Source organism: Carcharodon carcharias, chromosome 8, assembly GCF_017639515.1.
Source record: "Carcharodon carcharias isolate sCarCar2 chromosome 8, sCarCar2.pri, whole genome shotgun sequence".
NCBI classification, from domain to species: domain Eukaryota; kingdom Metazoa; phylum Chordata; class Chondrichthyes; order Lamniformes; family Lamnidae; genus Carcharodon; species Carcharodon carcharias.
In genome coordinates, this window is record NC_054474.1 from 74170530 (window position 1) to 74196859 (window position 26330).

The following is a 26330-nucleotide window of genomic DNA, read 5'->3' on the forward strand; positions in this document are numbered from 1 at the left end:
GATTGTTAGGGTGAGGTGGTGGAGGGAGAGAGGGGGAGAGCTGTGAAAGTAAGGATGTTGGGGGAGAGAGGGAGAGATTATGAAAGTGAGAAGGTTGGGGGAAGGGAGAGGAGGTGCAAGCATGAGGTGAGGTGACTCTGAGGAGGGCGACTATGAGGGAGGGCATGTGGAGGTGGGGAGAGCAAGGTAGGTAGACAGAAAGAGAGAGAGAGTGATGAGGTTGGGGCGAGAGAGAGGGAGAGAGTGGATGAGGAGGTGGGAGAGGGAGAGAGTGAGTGAGGAGGTGGGAGAGGGAGAGAGTGCGTGTGAGGAGGTGGAGGAGGGAGAGAGTACACATGAGGAGGTGAGGGAGGGAGAGAGTGAGTGAGTGAGGAGGTGGGAGAGGGGGAGAGTGAGGAAGGAGGTGGTAGAGGGAGAGAGTGCACTTGAGGAGGTGGGGCAGGGAGAGAGTGCACGTGAGAAGGTGGAGGAGGGAGAGAATGTGCTTGAGGAGGTGGGGGAGGGAGAGAGTGCACGTGAGGAGGTGGAGGAGGGAGAGAGTGAGTGAGGAGGTGGGGGAGGAGAGAGTGAGTGAGGAGGTGGGGAAGGGAGAGAGAGAGAGAGAGTTTGGAGATGGGGGTGAGAGAAAGTGTGAGAAGGTGGGCGGAGAGAGAGTGAGAATGAGGAGTTGGGGAACAGAGGGTGTGAGAGAGTGAGGAGGTGGGGTGAAAGAGCAAGAGTGAGAGGGCAGGGGTGAGAATGATAGAGAGGGATTGTGAGGATGTGTGGGGGAAGAGAACGAGAGTATGTGAGGAGGTGTGGGGGGAGAGAACGAGAGTGTGTGAGGAATTGTGGGGGTAAGAAAGAGTGTGAGGAGGTGGGGAGAAAGAGGGAGAGTGTGTGTGGAGGTGTGGGGAGAGAGAGAGGGTATGCAGAGAGAGAGAGAGAGAGAGAGGGAGAGTGTGGAGGTAGGGGGTGGGAGAGAGTTTGAGGATTTTTGGGAGAGAGTGTTTGAGAAGGTGGGGTTTTAATTAATATTTTCATTACTTTTTTTCTTTAATTCCTTGGCTAAGATGGCCTGAGGATGTGAAATGCAGTATCATGTTTGTATTCTCTGCTGGCAGCTTTGCATGGAATTTACAGCACAAAAACCGGCCATTTGGCCCACCTCATCTATTTTGGTGTTTATTTTCCACACAAGCCTCCCTCCACCTTTCATGATCATGCTTTCGGGTAGCTCTCAGCTTCTTTCTTCTTCAGGTGCTTATCAAGTTCTTTGAATGTATCTAACTAGAATCATTGAATGGTTACAGTACAGAAGGAGGCCATTCAGCACATTGTCTCTGTATTGGGTCTCTGCAGCAGTAACTCAGCTAGTCCCACTCATCAACCTTTTCCCTGTAGACTTGTAAAATATTCTCTTCAGATATTTACACAGTTCCCTTTTGAAACTAGCAATTAAATCTGTCTCCTCCACATTCTCAGGTAGTGTATTCTAGATCCAAACCTCTGGTTATTAAAGGAAGTTTTCCTCATGTAGCCTCTGGATCTTTTGTTAATCACCTTAGGGTTCTCGACCTTCTGTCGGTATGAACAATTTCTCCCCATTTGTGCTATCCAAGCCCCTCATGATTTTGAACATGTCTAACAAATCTTCTCTCATCCTTCTCTCCTCCAAGGAGACCAGCCCCAGCTTCACCACTCTATCTGCATAACTGAAGTCATCTTTGGAACCGTTCTCGTGAATTTTTTCTGCACCCTTCGCTAAAACATTCACATCTTTCCTGTTGAGGCCAAACCAGTGTTTTACGAAGCCTCATAACTTATTTGCTTTTGCACTCTCTGCTCCTATTTATAAAACCCAGGATTCAATATAATTTATTAACTGCTTTCCCAAACTGCCCTGTCATCTTCAATGATTTATGCACATGTACACCTAGGTCCCTCTGCCCCTGCATTTCCTTTAGAACAATATCCTTTCTTTTATGTCACCTATCCTCATTCTCCTAAGCAAAATGTATCACTTCACACTTCTCTACATTAAATTTTATCTGCCACATTTCTGCCCATTCCACCAGCCTGTCTATATCCTCTTGATGTTATCACTATCCTCCTGACAGTTCACAATACTTCCAAATCAGGCATCTTCTCCAAATTTTGAAATTGTGCCCTGTACACCCAGGTCTAGGCTGTTAGTATTAATCAAGAAAAGCAGCGGTCCCTCTATGTGCCATTCCCCATCAGAAGTAAGTAAACTTTTCTTTAATTCATGTTTTTAGTAGGCTTGAATTAAATAATTAAGCAGTTGTATAATTAAATTCTAGCTATGCTAAAGACTAATGATTCTAAATACTACATGGTTCAAAATAAAATGCCTATCAGCAATAATATTTTTCACTTTAAACTGACTTTTGGGGAGACAATGTAATAGTAAATTTAGAAATGATATGGCCAACATATTTTTCTTAGAGCTCCTGCACCTCAACATTTGCCAACACACCACTGACCAACACAGCCAACATATATCACAGGTAAATAGGGTCAGCCTTCAGAGACCACCCTCTTAGGATTTTCTCTCATTCTGCATTTTTGGCTGTGGCCAATCATGAATGCGGGATGTGCAAAAATCCACATTTTACATTCTTATTGTGTCCACGGACAGTCTATACATGGCCCAGCCAGAACTGGACACGTTTTTGTGCCTTGTTGTTGAATTCAGAAAGATCTGCAACAGTGCAGGGTTCCTCTAGCGATAGGCATTGCAGGAGATGTTGAATAGTCTGGCTCAGTTCCACATTCACAAGTTGTCGGGCAGGTTGTATTTCCCCATTTGCTTAGTGACACCTTTGAACAACCTACACCAGAGTCTGTTAAGGCACTTCCAGGTTGCCCAGTTGCAATTAGCTCCTGGGGGAAGGCTTTCATCCGGTAGAATTTCCATCACTGGGAGTTGTTCGAGACTGGCAAGCTGGTCTTTCCACAAGGCGATGCGGGCTTCAGATGTGGTTGATTGTAATGGAACAACACTGTTCATGAAGCTCTTCCTTGATTTTAGGCGGCTGGGTGTAGGTGTATGAGGGTGCCTCTCATCTGATCTTTGACGGAGTCGCTCTTTCTTGCTGGCTACCGTCCTTCTTATATCGGGGGAGCGATACCCACCAGGATATATAGGCTGTTGGTGTTTGTTGGTTTTAAACAACCTGTGATAAGTTGGCAGCTTGCATTCAGAACAGCATCCATCTTCTTAGCATGAGTAGATCTTTCCCATGCACGGCAGGCGTATTCGGCAGTGGAATAGCAAAGGGCAAGTGCACTGGTTCGCAATGTTTTCGAGCTTGCTCCCCATTTTGTGTTAGTGAGCTTATTCAGGATGTTGTTTCGGGCACTCATGTTTGCCTTTGTCTTTTCGATGTGGTTCTTGAAGGTGAGGCATCTGTCAAGGGTGACTCCTAAGTAGATAGGATGCTCACAATGCGTCAGTGTTGCTCCACACAAGGTTACTTTAAGCTGGTGTTTGGCTTCACGGTTTCTGAGGTGGAATGCACAAACTTGCATCTTTGATAGGTTTGCGCAAAAGTTGTTTTCTTCATAGTAGGATGTTAGTCCCTCCAAGGCTTCAGAAAGCATTTTCTCCACGGTTTTAAAATCAGTGCCTTGGACAGTGACACATAAGTCATCAGCATATATTAAACGACATGTGAAGCAGTCTATAAGTTGGTCATTTGTGTAGATGTTGTACAGCAGCGGTGCAAGCACACTTCCCTGAGGAAGACCATTCTTCTGAATACGCCACCTGCTGCACTTCCCACCTAGTTCAACATAGAAAGCATGCTTCAGAATCGATGGTTCTAACAGCTCTGTTAAGTGAATATCTTATGTCATCTCTAGGATCTTGCAGAGGAGAAGTCTATGGTTCACTGTATTGTATGTTGCTGACAGGTCTACAAAAACAGCACTTGTTATCATTCCTTGCTCAAAACCATCTTCGATATGCTGTGTGAGGTTGAGCAGTTGGCTTGTTGTTGATTTGCCGGGGCAGAAACCTGCTTGCTCTGGAATGATCTTCTCATCTACAGTTGGTGCTATCCTATTGAGTATCAGGCGTTCACACAGCTTATTGGTGTGGCAAAGCAATGAAATTGGCCGAAAACTTTTAAGATCTGAGGGATCTTTTCCGGGCTTTAATAATGCTATTACATGTGCCTTCTGCCAAATATTAGGTAGCTTGTGTGTTGCCAGACAGTGGTTGAACAATTGTAGGAGCCACTTCTTTGCTTGCTGTCCAAAATGCTTTATCTGCTCCATTGCTATGTTGTCAAGACCAATTGCTTTCCCGTGTTTTAGACTAGATATACCAGTTTCCAGCTCTTCCATGGTGCATTCCAGTGAAGCCAGGGTCATCACTGTACTTCTTCCTATCTAGTTGTGCTCTTGGTTGTTTCTTGCTGATTTTTTCATTTAGGAGCAACTGGTGTGCAACATAGCAAGTAGTGTATACTTCTATCTAATCATGTTATTCGCCTGTAATATTTTCCTGCTTGTCCAAATAAAAGATGTTACTACTGACAAGCCTGATCCCAGGGTGGAACCTGACTTGATAGGCCCTAACTTTTATTTTTTTGTCTAGATACGTGGAGAATGGCTACTGAACAGAGTCACAGGAGTCAGCTGATGAACTTTTAACAAAAAAAGATGAACTATATTACAGTACTCCTTTACCCAATACTATATCTTTATAGATATATACAGATTTGTAATGCTAGCACAAGTTACAAAAGCTGTCTTATACTCTAATATTCACAATGAGTTCATAGCTCATGCAAACCTATAGGCAACCTGTGGTCAGACACACCACACTCTAAAACCAAGTAAGTGATGCTATGGATCTCTCCTCAACTCTCCCCAGGTGCTTGTTACACTGTGAGCCAACCAGTCTCACTGGACTTCGTCTTTCATACGATGCTTTACAATCTCCAATCTCCAAGTACTCGCTTTGGAATCTTCTCCCAAACGAACGCTTTCTCTCAGATGCTTTCTGCAAGGGTCCACCTCCAGAGTTTTGCACTCTCCTTCCAATTTTCCTCTCCCCTGGATCGCCACGTACATTCAAGCTTTCATCCATGCATTCTCTCTCACCAACCTCGCTGTCAACTGTACACCATTGTTTAACATACCCATAGCAAAGTGTTACAGACCTTCAGCCATCTCTTTGGACCTTCTGGCCTCTCACTTTAAACCTGCTTTCTGCAGCTCTTCTTCCTTTAAGCTTGAAGATTGGAGCCTTCATCCACTCCTCACCCTTACCTTCACTTAACAGGATCTTTTCCATGTTTCTGTCCTTCCTTTGACAAGAAAGTCTTCTTGGGGCTTTCTCCTGTTCTACTCCCCTGGATTTTGAGGACTTTCTCCTTTGCTCTAGTCTCTTTCTGGCAGCTACCTTCAACCAACTGAACTCAAACTGCTTTCCCTTTAGTTTTTGTGTGTGTTTGTGTGTGCGCATGTGTGTGTGCGCGTGTGTGTGTGTATCCCCTCTGGACCCCTGTTGCTAGGCAACAGCTCAGTTTTTTCTACTCTTGCATTTGCTTTAACTTTTCCCCAAGAGTTGTAAAACTCAAGAGAAATGCAAGTATACAAACAGAGCTTTAGACCTGCTGCCTCCCTCAAAAATGAGACTAGATCCCAGGCTTCAGCTTTTAAAGTGAGACTAAAAATCAACTTGACGTTTTCTTAAGGAGGAAATACAGAAATGCAAATCAAACTTAAACTTTAAAGCTAAAACTCATTCCTAACACCCACAAATACCAATATAATTTACTTAAATCATCTCTATTTCCTAACATATTTATATCTCAAATGTTTTTCTATCTCCCACACCAGCCCCCAACTTTCCCAACTTACTCTTCTCCTGTCAGCCACATTGTCCCAGTTTATACGTTGAATTTGACTTTGAGGTGGGGAAGGAAATAATTGCACATAACCAACAGCAATGTAGGGGATAAAAACAACACATTGAGAATTTCTTTAGCAGGCTGTCCTAATCTGCCACTATAAAGATGATACAGGTTGGGTGGAAACCATTTTTACATGTGCAGGGCAAAAGAATCCCTTAGAGGCCTCTTGGTTATGTTTCAACAGAAGGTAAACCAATGAGTTGACGGTGAAATGGGATTTATTCTGGGAGTATTTTATAGTAAACAGTCTACTTACAGAGTCTATTTAAACAGAGAACTACAGCATAGTCTACAGAGTCTATTTAAAAAAATCCCTTTGGACTACAGCAAACAGAACTCATGTCCAAAACTACAACAACATATTTTTATAAAAACGGTGATTTTTCAAGCAAAATACAGTGAGTAGAGGATAATTACATACAAATTATTTGCATAAAACCAATCCAAGTCAGTTAGAGCAGTGCAGTTTCCAGATCTGATTGATGGGGAAATAATGCAATTATCTCCATTCTGGGCAGGAATAATAGTGTCACCATGTACAGATATATTTAGAATTCCTCCAATTGCCTCATGCAATCAAGTGTAAACCCCTCCCCCACCTTTTTAGAAACATTGGATGCCCTGGTGGAATTTGTCACAGCTGTCTAAACGTGAGCAGAGTTTTCAGTGCAGGTTGTTGAGTGTGGATTGGTCTGATGCCTCCTCAGTGAGATGGAAGCTCTTAATAAAATTTATTTTTTCAGTTTTTTAGTTACAGAGCATCAACTAGACAGGGAAAAGCCTCCTGGAAGAGCTCATATTTGCAATAGTGTTGAGTTAACATAGCGTGGGAGAGTTATATGCTCTACTGAGTGCTCCTCTTCCCTTGTTTCTAAATGATTTCCAAGTGTGGCGACTTCCAACAGCGCACCCTATTAAGAAGTGTAGAATCACCGACAGTAACTTCTGCATTCCTGCACTTAACTGCACTTGTGTAGCCTTCAGGTGTTGCTGTCATTTTCATAGAGATAGAGGGTGAATACTGACAGTTTTGTTGCCATTCCTACTGTTAAATTTGGGCCCATATGTTTTAATGTATAAGCCATTTCTATATGGATTTGAGTCAAATTCTTAATTTTCTCCAAAATTTATTAAGATAGTAAAGTAAACTCATGGTTACAAGAGCGTTTGTTTTATAAATCAGGAGATCCAAAAGCATCGCACAGCAATGAAATAGGTTATCTGAATGCTATTGTGAACTGCCTAAAAATATATTTTGATAAGCAGCTGGGGAAGTGAATGAATCATTTCATTCCTATTCTAATTGTTCCCATTGTACTGAAACAAGAGGTTAGGCTTCAAGCAATGTTCATTCTTTGGAAAATCCATGTGGCATGGACAACACAATCCAAAGACAGTTTTCCAAGCCCCACACAGCAAAGTTTATTGGTTATCCAAACATCATAACTGTATTAGTATTATATATTATTATCCATTATAATGTTTAACACAGGGGAGCACTGAAATTAATATATGATTAGTTATCTGAACATTTTACTTGAGCAAGCACTGACATTTCCTTATATATTTGGACTAATTCTATCTCATTGGCTTAGATCTTGCCACTGACTGTGAAGATTTCACTGACCCAACGATGCTGCCCATTTCTTTCAGGATCTTCTGATCCTGGCCAACACAGAAATAGATAATGGAGTATCTCCCATTAAGTCGAATAAGTAGAACTGGGGGAAGGAGAGGACATGACCCTTTTTATGGCACTAGATGCCATATTTCAAGTAGGTTTTTGAAGGTTGTTATGACCGAGCAGTTGGTAAAAATCCCAGAGGAAAGCTTTAAACAACTGTCATAACCTATAATTTAAAGTGTTACGTTTGAGATGCACTTTTAAGTTCAGGAATCATACACCAGTTCTTGACAGGTTTTATATTGAGCTAATTGAGACATATTATTAACTTACACAAGTTAAATATATACACATGGCTACAAATTACTATGGCCATTACTTTTAACAAATTCCCAAACTAATCTCCATTAAGGCAACAGCAACCCATAAACTTAACCAGACACCAGGCAAAGCATTTTCACCTTACAACTTCAAAATTAGGTTCTTTTCACTTTGGTTCCTGTGGAGATAGTTGGAGGCTTATAGCTGCTTTTGATTTCACATTGCCTCTGCTCTACACACACAAAACAGTCAGCTTGTTATACCTAGCAGAGTCTATTGAATGTAAATTCTCATTGTATCACCAGCATCTTCTAACGATAAAATCCCTTTCATAGTACAAATTTTATTAGCAATAAAAACATATTGCTTGGTCTCTGCTTGCTAGGTGCCAGAATTCACCCCACTTCTTGAAAGCTCTATTCAAAAGTGCAAATGCACTCTATCTTTCTTACATATCAAACTAGTACATATCAATGCACCCAGACTAGCTGGCGTCAATCCAATTAAGACATAGCCACAGACTAAACCTCTATTTTAAAATAAAACTATTTTCCAATAACATATACATTAATAGCTTCATGACAATGTCCAGTCTTTTAATGAATTAATGTGAATGAATGAATGGGTGAATAGCTGACTGGGTGCATGGATAGGTGGGTAAGGTGGGTGGATGAGTGGGTAGGTGTGTGAGTGGGCAAGTGGCTGAATGGGTTGTCAAGTGAAATAAGGGTAGTCGGATCAGGTTGGGGTAGCTGTGCGGTCAGGGGTTTAGCTGGGTGGCTTGAGAATGTAGTCAAGTCGGGTATGGAGTAGTTGGGAGGTTGGAAAGCTAGTCAGGTTAGGTGGGGTAGCCATGTGGTCGAGGGAGTAATCAGGTGGTCAGAAGGGAGTTGTTTGGTGGTCATGAGGGTACTCAGATCATCAGTGGGAGTAGTTGGCGTCAGAAGGGCTAGTCAGGTGGTGTAGAGGTCAGGTTGGGAGTTGGGTGGTCTGGGCATAGTTGAATTGTTGGGAGGAGTCAGGTTGGGTGGCTAGGGTGAGGTAGTCGGGTGGCTGGTGGGGGTCTTTGGCTCAGGGTGTAGTCATGTGGGATAGTTGTGTCAGGTAATGGGGGGGGGGGGGGCACTGACTGGGGGTGTCAGTTGAAGAGTTACCCAGCTATTAGACCAGGTTTTAAACTGGCTAACATTTCCCAGGTGTTATGATGCGGCAGATGATGTGTAACAAGTAGATAGAATCCACAAGGAAAACCCAATCCTGCTATCACAACAGTTTTGCAATTTGTATTTATTTTGAGATGTGTGCATTGAATTCAGTAGTAATAAGTCCACCAAGACTTTAGAGTTTTAAAAAAACTAAAAGTAAAATATTTATTAACAAAAGAAAAGATTTCAAGCATATACATAGGTCTACAAATTGCTACTATAAGAACTCTTAAAATCCCTAATGAACCTGACTCCCAGTTACAACCCCTTTAAGGCAATGGTCCAAAAATAGGTTTTAGATTTTAAACAGATCCAGCAAATTAACACAATGCCCCTGACAGTGGAATTCAAAATGGCTCTTTCCAGCTTTGGTTTCTATAGACAGCAGGCTTATGTACAAATACTGGAGGCTTCACACACTTCTGTTAGATCTTACAATGCCTTCCCCTCTCACACAGCCTCATTCTCCTTTATATATGTTTTTCCCTCTATAATATGTAAATTCCATTCTTTCCCTATGTCTTTGGAAATTTTACCTTTCATATAAATATTTTCATGGTGCCACTACTATCATTAACCTCTTTGAAATTCAAATCCCCCGCCATCTATCTAAAAATGCAAATTCCCTTAACACCCTACATGTTAAGACCCCAACCATGTTTACTCATGAGCACATTAAAGACACTTCTACACCTTCCTTCTTTTGATAACTTAGCTAGCAGTCTACTTGGCTACAAATTGTGATTAATTCACACACACACACACACACACACAGAATAACACAACCCCTCAGATACGAACTTTACAGTAAACCAGAAAAATATTATGAAAATTATTATACCTTCATGACACTGGGTATGTATGCAGGTAAGTCCCATGTATCTGGCCCAAGTCTTCAGTCTGAGTTCAAGGTCCAAGCCATTCACAAATGGTCTTGGCCAGCAGGGCTTCAGCCATTGGAAATTTAAACTTCCCAGGCAATTACCAGGTTTGTCCAAACGTCAGGACTCCTGCAGGGTCCTAGTGCACACCCTATGCCATGTATTCCATCCCCAATGATCTGAAGATATGGGCCATTGTATTTTCTGTTTCCTTCATTCACATGTCATATTTCCACCACTCCCTCAAAGAATGGCACAGAGCTGCCTCAGGGAGGTTAGTTTGATTTGTAAAAATTTTAATAAAGAAAAAAAAAAGTTCTAAGACATGTCCCTTCATGTGACAGTGTCACATGAGCTGAGACATGTCTATGAATTTTATTTAAAATTTTTATTAAAGTTTAAAACCCTCCATGAAACCTCATCCCGCCCGTGGATGAGGTTTCATGATAAATGTGAAGGCCGCCTGGGCTCTTCTGCCCACGAACAGGCAGCTCTGTTCATTATTTTAATTGGTGTTTAAATAGCCTTTATCGGCCTTTGACAGCTCGGTGGATGTGCAGCTGACTCCGGTGCGCACCCGCTGAACTGAAGATCTGAATGATGCGCAGTGACGTCAGGATACACGCCCGATGTCACCACACGTTGGTGAGCGGGGCCCACCGCCACTCGCCAACCCGAAGATTCTGGCCTAAAGGTCAGTTAGCCTAACATCTGTCATAGGAGAAATATTAGAAGCTATTATTAAAGATGTTATAGCAAGGCACTTATAAAAATTCAAGGCAATCAGGCAGAGTCAACATGGTTTTGTAAACAGGAAATCATATTTAACCAATTTATTGGAGTTCTTTGAAGGATTCACATGAGAATAAAGGGGAACTGGTGGATGTATTGTACTTAGATTTTCAGAAGGTATTTGATAAAATATCACATCAAAAGTCATTGCAGAGAATAAAAGCTCATAGTATAAGGGATAACATATTGGCATGGATAGGGAGTTTGGTTAGCTAACTGGAAGTAGAGAGTTGGCATAAATGGGTCTTTTCCTGGCAGGATGTGATGAGTGGTATGCCACAGGGTTCAGTGCTGGGGCCTCAACTTTTTACAATTTATAACAAATGACTTGGATGAAGTGACCGAAGGAATGGCTGCTAAATTTATTGATAGTTAGGAAACTAAGTTGTGAAGAGGCTGTAAGGAGGTTACGCAGTGATATAGATAGGCTAAGTGAGTGGGCAAAGATTTGGCAAATGTGAAATTGTTCATTTTGACAGAAAGAATAAAAAAGAAGCTTATTATTTAAATGGTGCGGGATTGCAGAGCTTTGAGATTCAGAGGAATCTGGGTGTCCTAGTGCATGAATCACAAAAGGTTAGTATGCAGGGACAGCAGGTAAGTAGCAATGCGAATAAAACATTATCATTTATTGTGAGGGGAATTGATTACAAAAATAGGTTATGCTTCAGTTGTACTGGGCATTGGTAAGACCACATCTGGAGTATTGTGTACAATACTGGTCTCCTTAATTAAAGAAAGATGTAAATGCATTAGAAGCAGTTCAGAGAATGTTTATTAGACTAATACTAGGAATGGGCAGGTTGTCTTATGAGGAAAGGTTGGACAGGTTAGGCTTGTTTCCCTGGAATTTAGAAGACTAAGAGGCAACTTAATTGAAACCTTTAAGATCCTGAGGGGTCTTGACAGGGTGGATGTGGAGAGGGTATTTCCTCTTGTGGGAGCATATAGAACTGGGGGTCACTTTAAAAATAAGGGATCATTCATTTAAGATAGGAATGAGGAGAAATTCTTTCTCTGAAAGTAGTGAGTCTTTGGAACTCCCATCCTCAAAAGGCGGTGGAAGCAGAGTCTTTGGATATTTTTAAGGCAGAGCTAGATAGATTCATAGATAGATGCACTTGGACATCACCACTACTGCCCAGGAGCCAACACAGCCCTTTACCCAACATCCCATCCATTCCCTGTATTGCCTCACTACACCCCTGTAAAACTCTTTCCTGCACCCCCAGCCACCAATGCGCCCCACCAGGCCCCCACACCCAACCACATCAGCAGTTCTCCTAGAGTTTAGTTAACAACTCTTCCCCCCAACTGTCCACTGCCGCCCAACGGTACCTGCTGCTGCCGTCCATCCTGCAGCTCCAAGATCTGAGCCCACTGGGAAGCACCTGGGAAAAGGTGTGAGCCCACGGCAAAGCCTCTGGGAGAAGGTCTGTGCCCACGCTGAAGCATCTGGGAGAAGATCCAAGCCCATGGTGAAGCCCCGGGGAGAAGGTCCGTGCCCTCGGCGAAGCTTCTGGGAGAAGCTCCGAGCCCATGGTGAAGCCCCTGGGAGAAGGTCCATGCCCTTGGCGAAGCTTCTGGGAGAAGCTCCGAGCCAATGGCGAAGCCTCTGGGACAAGGTCCGAGCCCTCGGTGAAGCCTCTTGGAGAAAGTCCGTGCCCACGGTGAAGATTCTGGGAGATGGTCTGTGCCCACAGCGAAGTTTCTGAGAGAAGGTCTGAGCCCACGGCGAAGTTCCTGGGAGAAGGTCTGAGCCCATGGCGAAGCCTCTTGGAGAAGGTCTGAGCCCTTGATGAAGCCTCTTGGAGAAGTTCCGAGCCCACGGAGAAGCATCTGGGAGAAGGTCCGTGCCCATGGTGAAGCCTCTGGGAGAAGGTCCGTACCCATGGCAAAACTTCTAAGAGAAGGTCTAAGCCCACGGTGTAGCCTTTGGGAAAAGGTCCGAGCCCACTGTGAAGCCTCTTGAAGAAGTTCCGAACTCACGGTGAAGCCTCTGGGAGAAGGTCTGTGCCCACGGTGAAGCCTCTGGGAGAAGGTCCGTGCCCACGGCGAAGTTTCTGGGAGAAGGTCCATGCCCACACCGAAGGTTCTGGGAGAAGGTCCGTGCCCATGGTGAAGCCTCCGATAGAAGGTCCGAACCCTCAGTGAAGCCTCTGGGAGAAGGTCCGAGCCCTCGATGAAGCCTCTTGGAGAAGTTCCGAGCCCACGGAGAAGCGTCTGGGAGAAGGTCCGTGCCCACGCCGTAGATTCTGGGAGAAGATCCATGCCCTTGGTGAAGCTTCTGGGAGAAGGTCCGAGCCCACTGCAAAGTTGCTGGGAGAAGGTCCGTACCCATGGCAAAACTTCTGGGAGAAGGTCTAAGCCCACGGTGTAGCCTTTGGGAAAAGGTCTGAGCCCACGGTGAAGCTTCTGGGAGAAGGTCCATGCCCACAGCGAAGTTTCTGGGAGAAGGTCGGAGCCCATGGTGAAGCCTCTGGGAGAAGGTCCGAGCCCACAGTGAAGATTCTGTGAGAAGGTCCGTGCCCACGGTGAAGCCTCTGAGAGAAGGTCCGAGCCCACAGTGAAGATTCTGTGAGAAGGTCCGTGCCCACGGTGAAGCCTCTGAGAGAAGGTCCGAGCCCTCGGTGAAGTCTCTTGAAGAAGTTCCGAGCTCACGGTGAAGCCTCTGGGAGAAGGTCTGTGCCCACGGTGAAGCCTCTGGGAGAAGGTCCGTGCCCACGGCGAAGTTTCTGGGAGAAGGTCCATGCCCACACCGAAGGTTCTGGGAGAAGATCCATGCCCTCGGTGAAGCTTCTGGGAGAAGGTCTAAGCCCACGGCGTAGCCTTTGGGAAAAGGTCCGTGCCCACGGTGAAGCTTCTGGGAGAAGGTCCATGCCCACGGCGAAGTTTCTGGGAGAAAGTCGGAGCCCACGGTCAAGCCTCTGGGAAAAGGTCCGAGCCCACAGTGAAGATTCTGGGAGAAGGTCCGTGCCCACGGTGAAGCCTCTGAGAGAAGGTCCGAGCCCTCGGTGAAGACTCTTGAAGAAGTTCCGAGCTCATGGTGAAGCCTCTGGGAGAAGGTCTGTGCCCACGGTGAAGCCTCTGGGAGAAGGTCCGTGCCCACGGCGAAGTTTCTGGGAGAAGGTCCATGCCCACACCGAAGGTTCTGGGAGAAGGTCTGTGCCCATGGTGAAGCCTCCGATAGAAGGTACGAACCCTCGATGAAGCCTCTTGGAGAATTTCCGAGCCCACGGAGAAGCATCTGGGAGAAGGTCCGAGCCCACTGCAAAGTTGCTGGGAGAAGGTCCGTACCCATGGCAAAACTTCTGGGAGAAGGTCTAAGCCCACGGTGTAGCCTTTGGAAAAAGGTCCGAGCCCACGGTGAAGCTTCTGGGAGAAGGTCCATGCCCACAGCGAAGTTTCTGGGAGAAGGTCGGAGCCCACGGTGAAGCCTCTGGGAGAAGGTCCGAGCCCACAGTGAAGATTCTGTGAGAAGGTCCGTGCCCACGGTGAAGCCTCTGAGAGAAGGTCCGAGCCCACAGTGAAGATTCTGTGAGAAGGTCCGTGCCCACGGTGAAGCCTCTGAGAGAAGGTCCGAGCCCTCGGTGAAGCCTCTTGAAGAAGTTCCGAGCTCACGGTGAAGCCTCTGGGAGAAGGTCTGTGCCCACGGTGAAGCCTCTGGGAGAAGGTCCGTGCCCACACCGAAGGTTCTGGGAGAAGATCCATGCCCTCAGTGAAGCTTCTGGGAGAAGGTCTAAGCCCACGGCGTAGCCTTTGGGAAAAGGTCCGAGCCCACGGTGAAGCTTCTGGGAGAAGGTCTAAGCCCTCGGTGAAGACTCTTGAAGAAGTTCCGAGCTCATGGTGAAGCCTCTGGGATAAGGTCCGTGCCCACGGTGAAGCCTCTGGCAGAAGGTCCGTGCCCACGGCGAAGTTTCTGGGAGAAGGTCCGAGCCCACGGTGAAGCCTCTGGGAGAAGGTCCGTGCCCACGGCGAAGCTTCTGGGAGAAGGTCCATGCCCACACTGAAGGTTCTGGGAGAAGGTCCGTGCCCACGGTGAAGCCTCCAATAGAAGGTCCGAGCCCTCAGTGAAGCCTCTTGAAGAAGTTCCGAGCTCACGGTGAAGCTTCTGGGAGAAGGTTCGTGCCCACCGCGAAGCTTCTGGGAGAAGGTCCGTGCCCACGGCGAAGCCTCTGGGAGACAGTCCGTGCCCACGGCAAAGCCTCTGGTAGAAGGTTCGAGCCCATGGTGAAGCCTCTGGTAGAAGGTTTGAGCCCACGGCGATGCATCTGGGAGAAGGTCCGAGTCCATGGCGAAGCTTCTGAGAGGAGGTCCGTGCCCACAGTGAAGCTTCTGGGAGAAGGTCCGTGCCCACGGCGAAGCCTCTGGGAGACAGTCCGTGCCCACAGCAAAGCCTCTGGTAGAAGATTCGAGCCCATGGTGAAGCCTCTGGTAGAAGGTTTGAGCCCACGGCGATGCATCTGGGAGAAGGTTCGAGACCATGGCGAAGCTTCTGAGAGGAGGTCCGTGCCCACAGTGAAGCCTCTGGGAGAAGATTCGAGCCCACGCTGAAGCCTCTGGGAAAAGGTTCGAGCCCACGGTGAAGACTCTGGTAGAAGGTTTGAGCCCACGGCGATGCGTCTGGGAGGAGGTCCGTGCCCATGGTGAAGCTTCTGGGAGGAGGTCCGTGCCCATGGTGAAGCCTCTGGGAGAAGGTTTGAGCTCACGGCGATGCGTCTGGGAGGAGGTCGGTGCCCATGGTGAAGCTTCTGGGAAGAGTTCCGTGCCCATGGTGAAGCCTCTGGTAGAAGGTTTGAGCCCACGGCGAAGTTTCTGGGAGGAGGTCCATGCCCATGGTGAAGCTTCTGGGAGTAGGTCCGAGCCCACAGCGAAGCTTCTGGGAGGAGGTCCGTGCCCACAATGTATCTTCTGGGAGAAGGTCTGTGCCCACGGCAAAGCACCTGGGAGGATGTCCGTGCCCACGGAGAAGCTTCTGGGAGAAGGTCCGCGCCCTAAGTGATGTTGCTGGCCAATGGAGAACTCCCAACTTCTGTAAGCAGCTGCACAGAGGAGCCACGTAGATGAAGCTCCACCCGCCCTCTGCTGCACATGGTGCTCCAAGGTGTGGTAACTGGAAGCCTCCCATCCTCTTCTCAGATATCCACAAGCTACCCGAGGTTCTTGAGGTAAGTCCTGACTTTTACATGCCACATTGGTCCATATGTGTTCTGGACTGGTGTGATTTCCTGCTGGCAACGTGGAGAATTGTGTGTGGGTGGGGAAGATTCTGGTTGGGCCCTCATTTGCCACCCATTAGTGGAAAGCGAATTGGTTTACGCCGGCCTCCAGTGGGAATCACGATCCGCCATGGTGGGCAATATTGGAAGATTCAACTGTTATTTCACATTGGCATGAAACAGATTTTTGGACCTCCCACCCCATCATCCCCCTTCACCCCCCATTGACCGTGCTGACGGGGGCATGGGAGAATTCCACCCTCTGTAACAGCTGTACAGAGCTCTGGTTCAAATCCATCTGGAGTACTGCATTCAGGCCTGAGACCACACCTCGAGAAGGATATATTGCTTTAGAGGGGACGCAGTGCCGATTAATCAGATTGATACCAGAGGGCAAAGGGTTAAATTCTAAGGACAGGTTGCATAGACTAGGCATGAATTCCCTTGAATAGATTAAGGGATGATCTAATATAAGTGTTTAAGATAATGAAAGGATATCATGGGGAGATAGAGAGAAACTATTTATTTTGACAGGACTGTCCAGATCAAGGGGGCATCATCTTAAAAAGGGCTGAATGATCTCCTCTTGTCCCTGCATTCCAAACCTCACTTGTTGAAAACAATTTGTCAATGCAGTGTAACTCCAACATATATCAATGAACTGCAGTCTCTACATCTGATGCTCCAATGAAGTTTAGCCTCCTGTAATGGTGCAGAGTTTATTTACAATAAAGGCTTAAGCATTGTGGAGCCATGGTCAGATCAAAAGTATTAAGTAATTCACATAAGAAAATGGTGAAGACCTCCTCAAACCACATAGAACTCTTCTAGAAAATGGTATCTAACCATGTACACTCCGTTCAAACAGCAAACCATGAATAAGACTGACATTTTCAATTAAATAAGAGCTGTCACTATTGGGAATATGTGTCTGCTCCACTGTGTCCCTGTTGAAAAACTGTTGGCCCAAAACACCAACCAGTAATAGAAAATTGTTTGTCTGTTCATGATGCTTAAAGTTTACTTTTCACAGTTATGACTTTGGAATTAATATTTTTCAAATATGCACTTCTCCAATAGATTCTCGGCTCCATGGGGCAGAATCATCCCAGATTTGCACTAAGTGCGGTGGTGGGCAGGAAAAACTTTTTACCCACCGGTCACAATGGTGGAATATCGTCCGAATCCCATCACATTAATTATGCATTCCTGGGAAACACATCGTTTCCATAGTGGACGAGATCTCATTCACCTGCCATGCCATCACCTCACCGATCCCTCATGCCGGGAGCCATATTTAAAGCGCAGCCATGCGCACACCTCAGTGTTTCCAGCCCAGGACTGCTGCATGGAAGACATGGCCCCGAAAGGCAAGAAAACTGTAGCCCCCAGGTTTAATGACATGTCCCTTGAGCACCTCTTGGACACTGTGAAAGCCCGGCATGATGTCCTCTGGCCAAAGGATGGGTAGCAACATCACCTTTCCAGCTTGGAAAGCAGTGGCAGCAGTGGTCAGTGCCAATGCCCCACAGGAGGACAGCCATCCAGTGTCAAAAAAGGATGAATGATCTCCTCCACTTTGCCAGAGTGAGTCACTCTTCTCATTACTGTCAACTCACACACTCTCAAACCCATCATAATGCACAGAGATCTCACACCTCAAGGGACAGCACCACTAACTCTCTCACAATTCCTTACATCTCCATCAGGCTCATATCCTCTGCAGCTCACATCCTCATCTGTCCATGGCTTCACTCACCACACAAACATTCCATGTAGTGCCATGTGTCCTCACTCCATCTGTTTTCATGCAGGAGAAGCTGGGTCACAACAGCAGTGTGAGGTCCCAGACTAGGGTTGGAGTGGCTGACATCAGGCCCCTCACTTACTTTGAGGAGCGTGCCATCACACTGACTGGTGAGGATTTGGACCATGCCTGTGGCAACAGTGAGGTCAGCGGCAAACAGCCACTTGAGGATCCAGCGCCACATCATCCATCTTTCAATGCAAAAGTGAGTGCTCTCTCTCCTGCTTTTGACTCTGCTGCCATGCACTAATTATCTCTACTTTGGTTCACAGGGAGCTCTGACAAGCGACCGACACCCTCAGCCAGCCAGTCCCTCAGTTCCATCCAGGTCCTCACCTCCAGCCAAGAGGACACCTTCTCCATCGAAGAGCTGGAAATAAGCAGCCTGGAAGACCCATCACAGTGCTTACCCTGCATCCGTGCAGAGAGACACAGCTCAGTGGGACCTAGATCTAGGGCAGGCTCGAGTCCACAACCTGCTGATCACCGCACAGACACTTCTCCGCAGCAGGAGGAGGCAGGTTCACCCGAGCTCCCTGGCTCTCAGAAGATCGCTGGGGAAGAGGCATCTGTGAGGGCCGAGCCAGATGACAATCATCCAGATTTGGCCTTCCAACTGATCGTGGAGAGTCAGCAGAAGGCATGGGAATATCAAGCAGAGCTCTTGGAAGCCCTCAACATAGTGGCATGCAAGTCGGAGGAGTGCATCCTCATGCTCTCTGATGAAATGGTGCCCACATGTTTGTGTCTGGAGGTCTCCATGGGGAGCATTGCAGACGCCATGCCAACCCTGGTCCAGCAGAACGCGGAGATGTGTGCAGACCTGCACTCCATCGTGGGAGCCATGGGTGAATTCCTGCAGTGGCAACGCAAGTGGGACGTCCCTCCAGGTGCTCCTTCCCCTCAAGGAATCAGGCCAGGCCCTCAGGCACCCAAAGGGAGGAGGAGCGGCCACTGAACACCCCTGGGTCATCAACTCTGACATCTCAGAAGCTGTCCACTCCCTCCGAGTCCCCTTTGCCTGCAACACCTCAACCTTGTGCTCTGCCACTACAGGGGGAGCAGCTGGCCCACAGGAGGGCAGACAAAGGAAGCTGAGGCACCCAAGGCCTCTGTTATCCAGAGGAGACATGCTGAAGTCTTCAGAGGCAACAGAACAACCATTGACCAGTCTGAATACACTCCTGCTGTGGATGTCAGGGCACCAGCTCGAAGTCTCAGGCGTTCAAAAGTTAAGAAATTGCAATCACAGTTGATTGCACGGGTAAACACAATTTGTCACTTTATAATCTGAAAATATATTCACTTTCACTGAATAATGTGTAATAGTGTATTTCTGCTTCATTGACAGGCTTTGAGAGTCCTCCCCTGCATTTGTGCCCTCACCCCCGTCAAACCGGCTAGCAGTTCAGCTGCACAGAGCCGGCTGACGAATGATCCTGGAGGTAGAAGTGTATGTGCGGCAGGGCCTTTCGGAGCCTTGTGCAAGCACTCTCCCATGCACACGGGTCCTTCTGGCATCACACTCATCTCAATAGCCTAAGCATGTTCAATGCTGCCTGTTGGGGTTCACTTTCAGTTGTCCATCTGAGCTGACCTGCATCTCCGCCCACCCACTGATCACACCTGTAGCACCTGTTCCCACCCACCATGGCTCTTGTTTCACTTTTTATTTAGCTAGCATGGTGTGTCTAACATTTTCCATGCGCTCCCCTGTCCTTTCCCCTCCCCCAGTCACCTACTTCCTTTCCGCCATCACTGTTGACCACCCCCACCCCGGCATCATCTTCCACCTCCCCACCATCAGAGATCTTTTCTTTCCAGGATGTCCAGGTGAATGTGCACGCTCCCCAACCTTCCCAAGAATCCCATCCCCATCCACATTAACCTCCCTGACATCCTCCTTTCCACCCCGAGGCTCTGTGTCTGCCTCAAAGTCCCCACCAACTATCCTCACCATCCCTTCTACTGCTGCTGCCTCACCCTTCCATCCTACTGCCTCACTCTGCCTTTGTCACCATCCCCTCTTACCATGTCCACCCTCAGTTCCCTCCCCAGGAGGCAGTCATGGACTCATCAGATCCTTCCCTCACACGTTCAGTTGGACATTCCCACCTCCTGATGTCTTCCCCTCTTGGAACTCCTTCTCCCCCTTAGAAATCCTTCCTGCACTCTACAGCTAGGAACTCCTTGCCCCCTATTGCCTTGGAATTCCTTCCCTCCCCTCCCTTGGAACTCTTCCCCCCATCACTTGGAACTCCTCCCCACTCCCCTTGGAACTCCCTCCCGCCAACTTAAACCTCCCCCCTCCCACTTGGTACTCCTCCCTTATCCCTCCTGGAACTCCTTTTCCCCTTGGAAAACCTTCCCCCATCCCCTGGACTCCTTTCCCCTCTGAACACCTGCACCCCACCCAAACTCCTTCCCTTACAGCTTCCTCCTCCCTTACACCTACCTCCCCAGTTGCCGTCTTCACCCCCAATTACCCCGTCCTTCCCCCCTTTCCCAACTTTATTCCCCCTGACACCTTTATTTCCCACTTCCCAACCTCACTCCCCCTCCCATCCCCTGACACAGCTCTGTCTCCCCGTCTAACATAAACCTCCCTCTCCCAGCCTCCGGTATATCTTCCTCTCCCAAACACAACTAGACCTTCCTGTCCACCTCCTCAGCTGTCATCTGCTGCCAGCAGACCCTTAAACCATTGTTGTGAAGCCGCTTTTTGACCTTCTCACCATATTGTCCGCTCACGCCACCAAACATGTCTGACACCAGCAGTCACAGAAAATTTCGCCTATGCGTTCTATATTTGGAAACTGTGGCACGCTTTCCACGATGGACAGAAAATCACAGGTGCTGTGCCTGGAGTCTCCCAGCATGCACTGTTGATGCACTTGTTGAAAGCCAAGCTCAAAAAATTAACCCCTTAAAGTTTAAATGTTTTTAAAGATTCAGCCCTAAAGCTTTTAAACATAGATTGTAAGAATAAACTTTTGCAGAAATTCACTATAACATTTCACATGGCAAATTACTCCAGGGAATGAAACCTAAGCTTTTATTTATGTTAAAAAAGATCAAAATATAGTGACATGAATTGCAGTGATTTCTGTAATTCAGTTTCCTACTTTACAACTGATTACAATTTAGAAGTACTAAATTGGATATAAAGTACTTTGGGATGTCCTGAAGTCATTAAAAGTGCTATATAAATTCAAGTTGTTACTTTTTAAGAAGACTATCTTGCTGATGTTTCCAAGTAATTCATGAGATATTCCACAGGGAGCACCAAAACTTATAGCGCAAGCACCTTATTTCATTTCCAAGCAAGATTGCTAAAGTGATCTGACAGCAAAGTACAATGGATACTGGAAAACAGAGAATGCTGGAAATGCTCAGCAGGTGAGACAGCATCTGTGAAGAGGGGAAGAGAGTGAACATTTCAGGTTGGTGACCATTCATCAGAACATTAGTTCGTCACAAAACTGTAATAATTTTCAGAATATTATTGTGGTTTATTGTAAAGTAGGTTTATGGGTGTGAGTGTGGATGGTTCTGTCTGTGTAATTTAATCAAATTAGAGTTAGTGGTTGCAAGCTTGAAATTATCAAGAAGGTAGGGGTAGAAGGCACTTGAAATGCTAATGTATAAACACGAATTGAGGTCTTAGCATATAGGGCGTGAAGGGAATTTGCATTTTTAGATAAGTGAAGGAGTTGTTTGGATTTCAAAGAGATGGTAGGATGTTTACAACTAACAAGATAAATAGGGCAAAGTTATTATGTTTATTTTTCCCAAAAGGTACTGACCATATTGGAAATATGAAAGATTTTTATATCATGGGAAAAGTACATTTTCAAAGACACATAGAACAATGGAATTTACAGATTAAAGCAAGTGAACTATGTATAAAGAGGAATAAAAGGCCATGTTGGCGGGGTCATTTAAGAACTATCAGGATTGTGTAAAACAGCCTCAGGGAAGCCTCCAGTCAAGTTTGCAAAAGTCTGCTGGATTCAGTAACTAAAGTTGAAAAAATGCCTTTGGACTTCCTCTGTTCAGTAGGTACTGTGGTAAACATGCTGGCTTGCTATTTAAATTAAAACGTAGTTTGGACTGTTGCCTTAAAGGGGGTGTGTAGTTGGGAGTCAGGTTAATTAGGAATTTTGGAGTTTGTTATAGTATTAAGTAACTGTAATCTTATGTATGTGTTTGAAATCTTATATTAATAAACATTTTAATTTAGTTTTTAAAAATCTCTAAAGGTGTTAGTAGCTCATTACTTCTGATTTCAGTGCCCAAACCTCCTCATAATAAATGCAAATTGCAAAATTGTTGCGATAGCATGGCCAAGTTTCCCTTGTGGATTTGGTTCACCTGGCACACATCACCTGCTACGTCATAACAAGTTAAGGTGATGTAATTGATCCAACACAACTGAGACATTTTCTGGAAACACTTTTCTGCAAAATGCAGTAAAAAAATTTCAGAACAAAAGTTTTTCCATAAATCAGTTGAGTTCTTAAATGGTGCATACTTAATTCTCTGCAGTTGTTGATGCATGATTCTTCTCTGGGGATATTCAGCAGCTCACTTTATAAAAACACATGAGCTTCAGAGCAGCAAATTGAAAAAAACTATGGACAGAATTTTGCCCTTGATGGACGGGCAGGCCCGACTGGCTACACGTCGGGCGGGCAGTCGATCGCCACTGCCGCTGAAACCGGTCTGTCCGCCATTTTGAGTGGGCGGGCCAATTAAGCGGGCTGCCCGATGGGAAGCGTTATGTGCTTCCTGTGCGGCGGGGGAGGGATTCCCCAACTGTTAGAGTGTGCTCTTTTGCGCAGGCACGCGAAAGAGTGCACTGCTCCCTGAGACTAAGCGCTGTCTCAGGGAGAGTGCTGAAAGTTTCACAAACCTCAAAAATAGAATAATAAAAAAATTATTCTTACACATGAGATGGGACATGTTAATAAATATGACAATGTTATTAAAGATTTTAAACAGACATGAAATCTCACCCTGCCAGTGGATGAGGTTTCATGTTTTTTCAGAAGCCCGCTGGGGCTCCTGGCCTGCCCGCCAGCCTTAAGATTGGACAGGCAGGTCCTTTAAACGGCTTCATTATCCTGTCAATGGCCTCAATTGGCCATTGACAGGGTCAGTGGGAAGACAGCTGATTGCACTGTCCGCTCACCTTCCTGAATATTTAAATGGGGAGGGATGATGTCGGGGATGATGTCCCAACCTCATCCCGCTTCATTTTCACATCGGTGAACGGGCCTCGCTCCCAACTCACCAATGGAAAAGTTCTGGCCTATATAAATCTTTGTTCTGGTGGTTGCCTTTCAGCCCTGAATTTCCTGGGGCTAATTTCAGTCTCAGTTCCTGCTTTCTCACCGTCCATTTTTATATTCTCCTTTTAAATAGTTTCCATCACCTTTTTGGATGTTCTAATTAATGTTGTTTCTGTCACTATTTGTCACGAAGCATTCTGCACTCTGAAAACTGTGAGAACTCTTCGTCATTTTGAATGCTGAGTTGCAGCCAGCCTTGAATCTTATACAGTTCAACACTTTATTTAACCCTGCACATAGTAAATCTGATTCATTCAATATTACTGGCATTTTATTTTTGCTTTAAGGGAATGAATAAACTTTAGTTATTTTTCAACTTGCCTCCCCTTTTTACCCTCCTATGCTGAGGGATAGATTTACCATCCTGGTTGTGGCTTATTACTTCAACTAAGTGCCATTCCCTCATATGTGAGTCCGGTGCTCCCTTTAATAAAAATGAGAAGAATACCCTTTCAGGATTAACAGACATGAAATGTCATTCTCAAAAATCTCATGATACAGGCATGCATATATCCCACACTTTGATATAGGATTATTATTGATTGAGGGTGAGAACAAATTAACTTTCGGCCATTTACATAAAGAGATATTCTCCACCTCCATTCTACTAACCCTGCCCCCCTCCCACCACCACCATCCCAGCTCTGTCAATTACATTGTGTAAGGAGTCCTGTCCCCTTCCTTCTTACAGTTATTCTTGGACCCCAGAATTACAAGAACGACATATACACAACAAACAGGTTTTGGCTCAACCTTAAACTCATCAATTTATTAAACCAACTAAAACCCCAGGTAAAATTTGACTGAAACTTACAATAACCCATGTGGCTGGTCATTATCTGTGTTGATTGTAGCCTGGATCTGGAGATGACCAGTTCCCATCCTTCTTCACCTGACTGCAGTGCCCATGTTTTGATGTTGTCCTTTTGTTTACAGTATCCCAGTTATACTATCACACACCTGGCCCTCAGTGTTAATTCAGTTAAACAGCCAGCTGGATCACTTGTTCTATCATAACTTAATATCTTGATCTTTCAATCTCCCGAGCTATGCAAAACTGCAAGGGCAAAGGCAATTCCTTATTTCCTCCCCTGCTGTTTACACATCAGAAGATAAGGTGATTTTCCTCACAGTGATGGTTGCTTAGCTCATAGCATTGTTCCGATGTTAATGCTTCTTCCATTGTTGCCAAGAACTGATGGTGATTCATAATTGCAGTTAACTTTTGGCGCTGTGCAGTTGCAAATGTTCTCCAAGCCGATCATGAGTTAGGGTTTCAGTTAACTCATTCTTTCTGTACATCGAGGTTAAATTGTTTCATGTCCTTCAACTGTCAGCTTCAACAATTCTTCCTTTTTGCATTATAGGAAAATGCCAGCCTTATTAATTTTTTGAAAAGGAGTGCAAATGGTGAAATTTCCTTTTCAGAGGAGTTGTATTTGATGGAATGATTTTTTCCACATTTTTGAGTAAATTTATTTGTCATTTTGAACTGACACCCGTGGCCTCACAATGCTTAAGCCTTTACTGCAAATAAATTCAGCAGCATTAGCAGGTGGACCATCAGAAGTAGAGCCTGTAATTCATTGATACAGTTGGAGCTATGCGCCATATTCTGTGCCATTGCATTATTCCTCACTGTTAAGTGTTCATTTGGACATGGTTGAGGAATCACACTCCAATCAGCCTCACAGAATAAAGTACATTGCGCACATAGCATTGCAATGGTCTGTTTAACAATTCTTGCTTATCTTGATGAAATTGAAACCATAAATTTAGTCACATTGATAACATGTTAAATTGGTAAAAGTGTAAGAATCTTAAGTCACCAAATAACTGGCAGACTTTAATAAGAGAGAGAAGATTTCTCTCCAATTCAGTAGTCACTATAATTGGGCAACAGCTCCATATTTAACAGCAAAATGAGTAGAAGCCTATCACAAGGAAATCGATTTTTTTTCCTCAAGGACAAAGCCTGCAATGCTTCAGATGAGAATGACATAAATCGAGTCTGAATAATTCCAACAGAAGATCAATTTTTTGCTTTCTGCATTCTGGCATGTTGCTGTAAGAATAGATGGGTCTTAAATATCTTTGCTTTTTAAGTTTTGCACAACAGATATATACAGTTCAAATTGTCAGAAACTTAAGGTATATGACAGGATTTTGAGAGGGCGCCTTTCTGATTGTGGTGTTGGTCTTCCCAACTCTAGTTCCAATATAAGCAACCAAAATGGTTTTGAAAGTATCAGCACTGAACTGACAGGATTGTAAAAGTCAATAATAATAGTCTGTTCAAATCCATTTTTAAATTCGTTATGCTTGAGTATGATACTGTAGAAGTGTGGGAGTACAGACTGCATAGGAGGCGGATAATAGCAATCCACTCTGTTCATGTAACTGTATCTGTATTATCTTTGGTGCATTACTAACTGCTGAAGTTTGGGGCTGAATTTTACATTCAAGATGACTTTTATTGATATACTGTCCCACACACTTACTAGATGTGGCTGTTTCATTAGCAGAAACCATATTGTGCAGCATGGGATTTCCATTGGACACCGTCTGAACTGGATGTGGAGGAGTTAATGCAATAGAAAGAAAGGCAAGTGCAAATATACCTCAAACCTTTTGCCTTTTTGGGTCTCTATCAAGCTGCCAAGTTTTCTCTAGCCTGTATCCTGTATTATTGTTATAAGTCCCATAATTTTATGGCTACCTTCTCATGCTTATTAAGTTTTGCACAACAGATATGTATCATGCTTATTAAGAACCAACCACTAATGGAAGGGTATGAGAAAAAGATGCAAGAGCTCTGTTTCTGATGCTGCACCACATTCAGGACATACTGATTGTGGCGCGATCGGCAAAAACTTGTCATGAATCATTAAATTCTTGGCAGTCTTACTTTGTCATAATTCCTCAAACCTCAGAATTTCTTCTTCATTCAGTCTTCTGGATTAACCATAGCTTCTACTCATTACATTTTGGAAATGTGTTCAAATAATTATAATAGCAGACAGCTATTATAAGTCTGGATTGGCTTTCATCCCCTATCCAGGATGCATGATGGATCATGTGCATGCAGTGATACCATCTCCTTTTTTATGCTGGGATCATTGAATTGGTTTACAGTAGTATTCATCCTTTTTTTTGGCGAAGCAACCTCTGGATCTCTTGCAAGGTCAATGCACTGG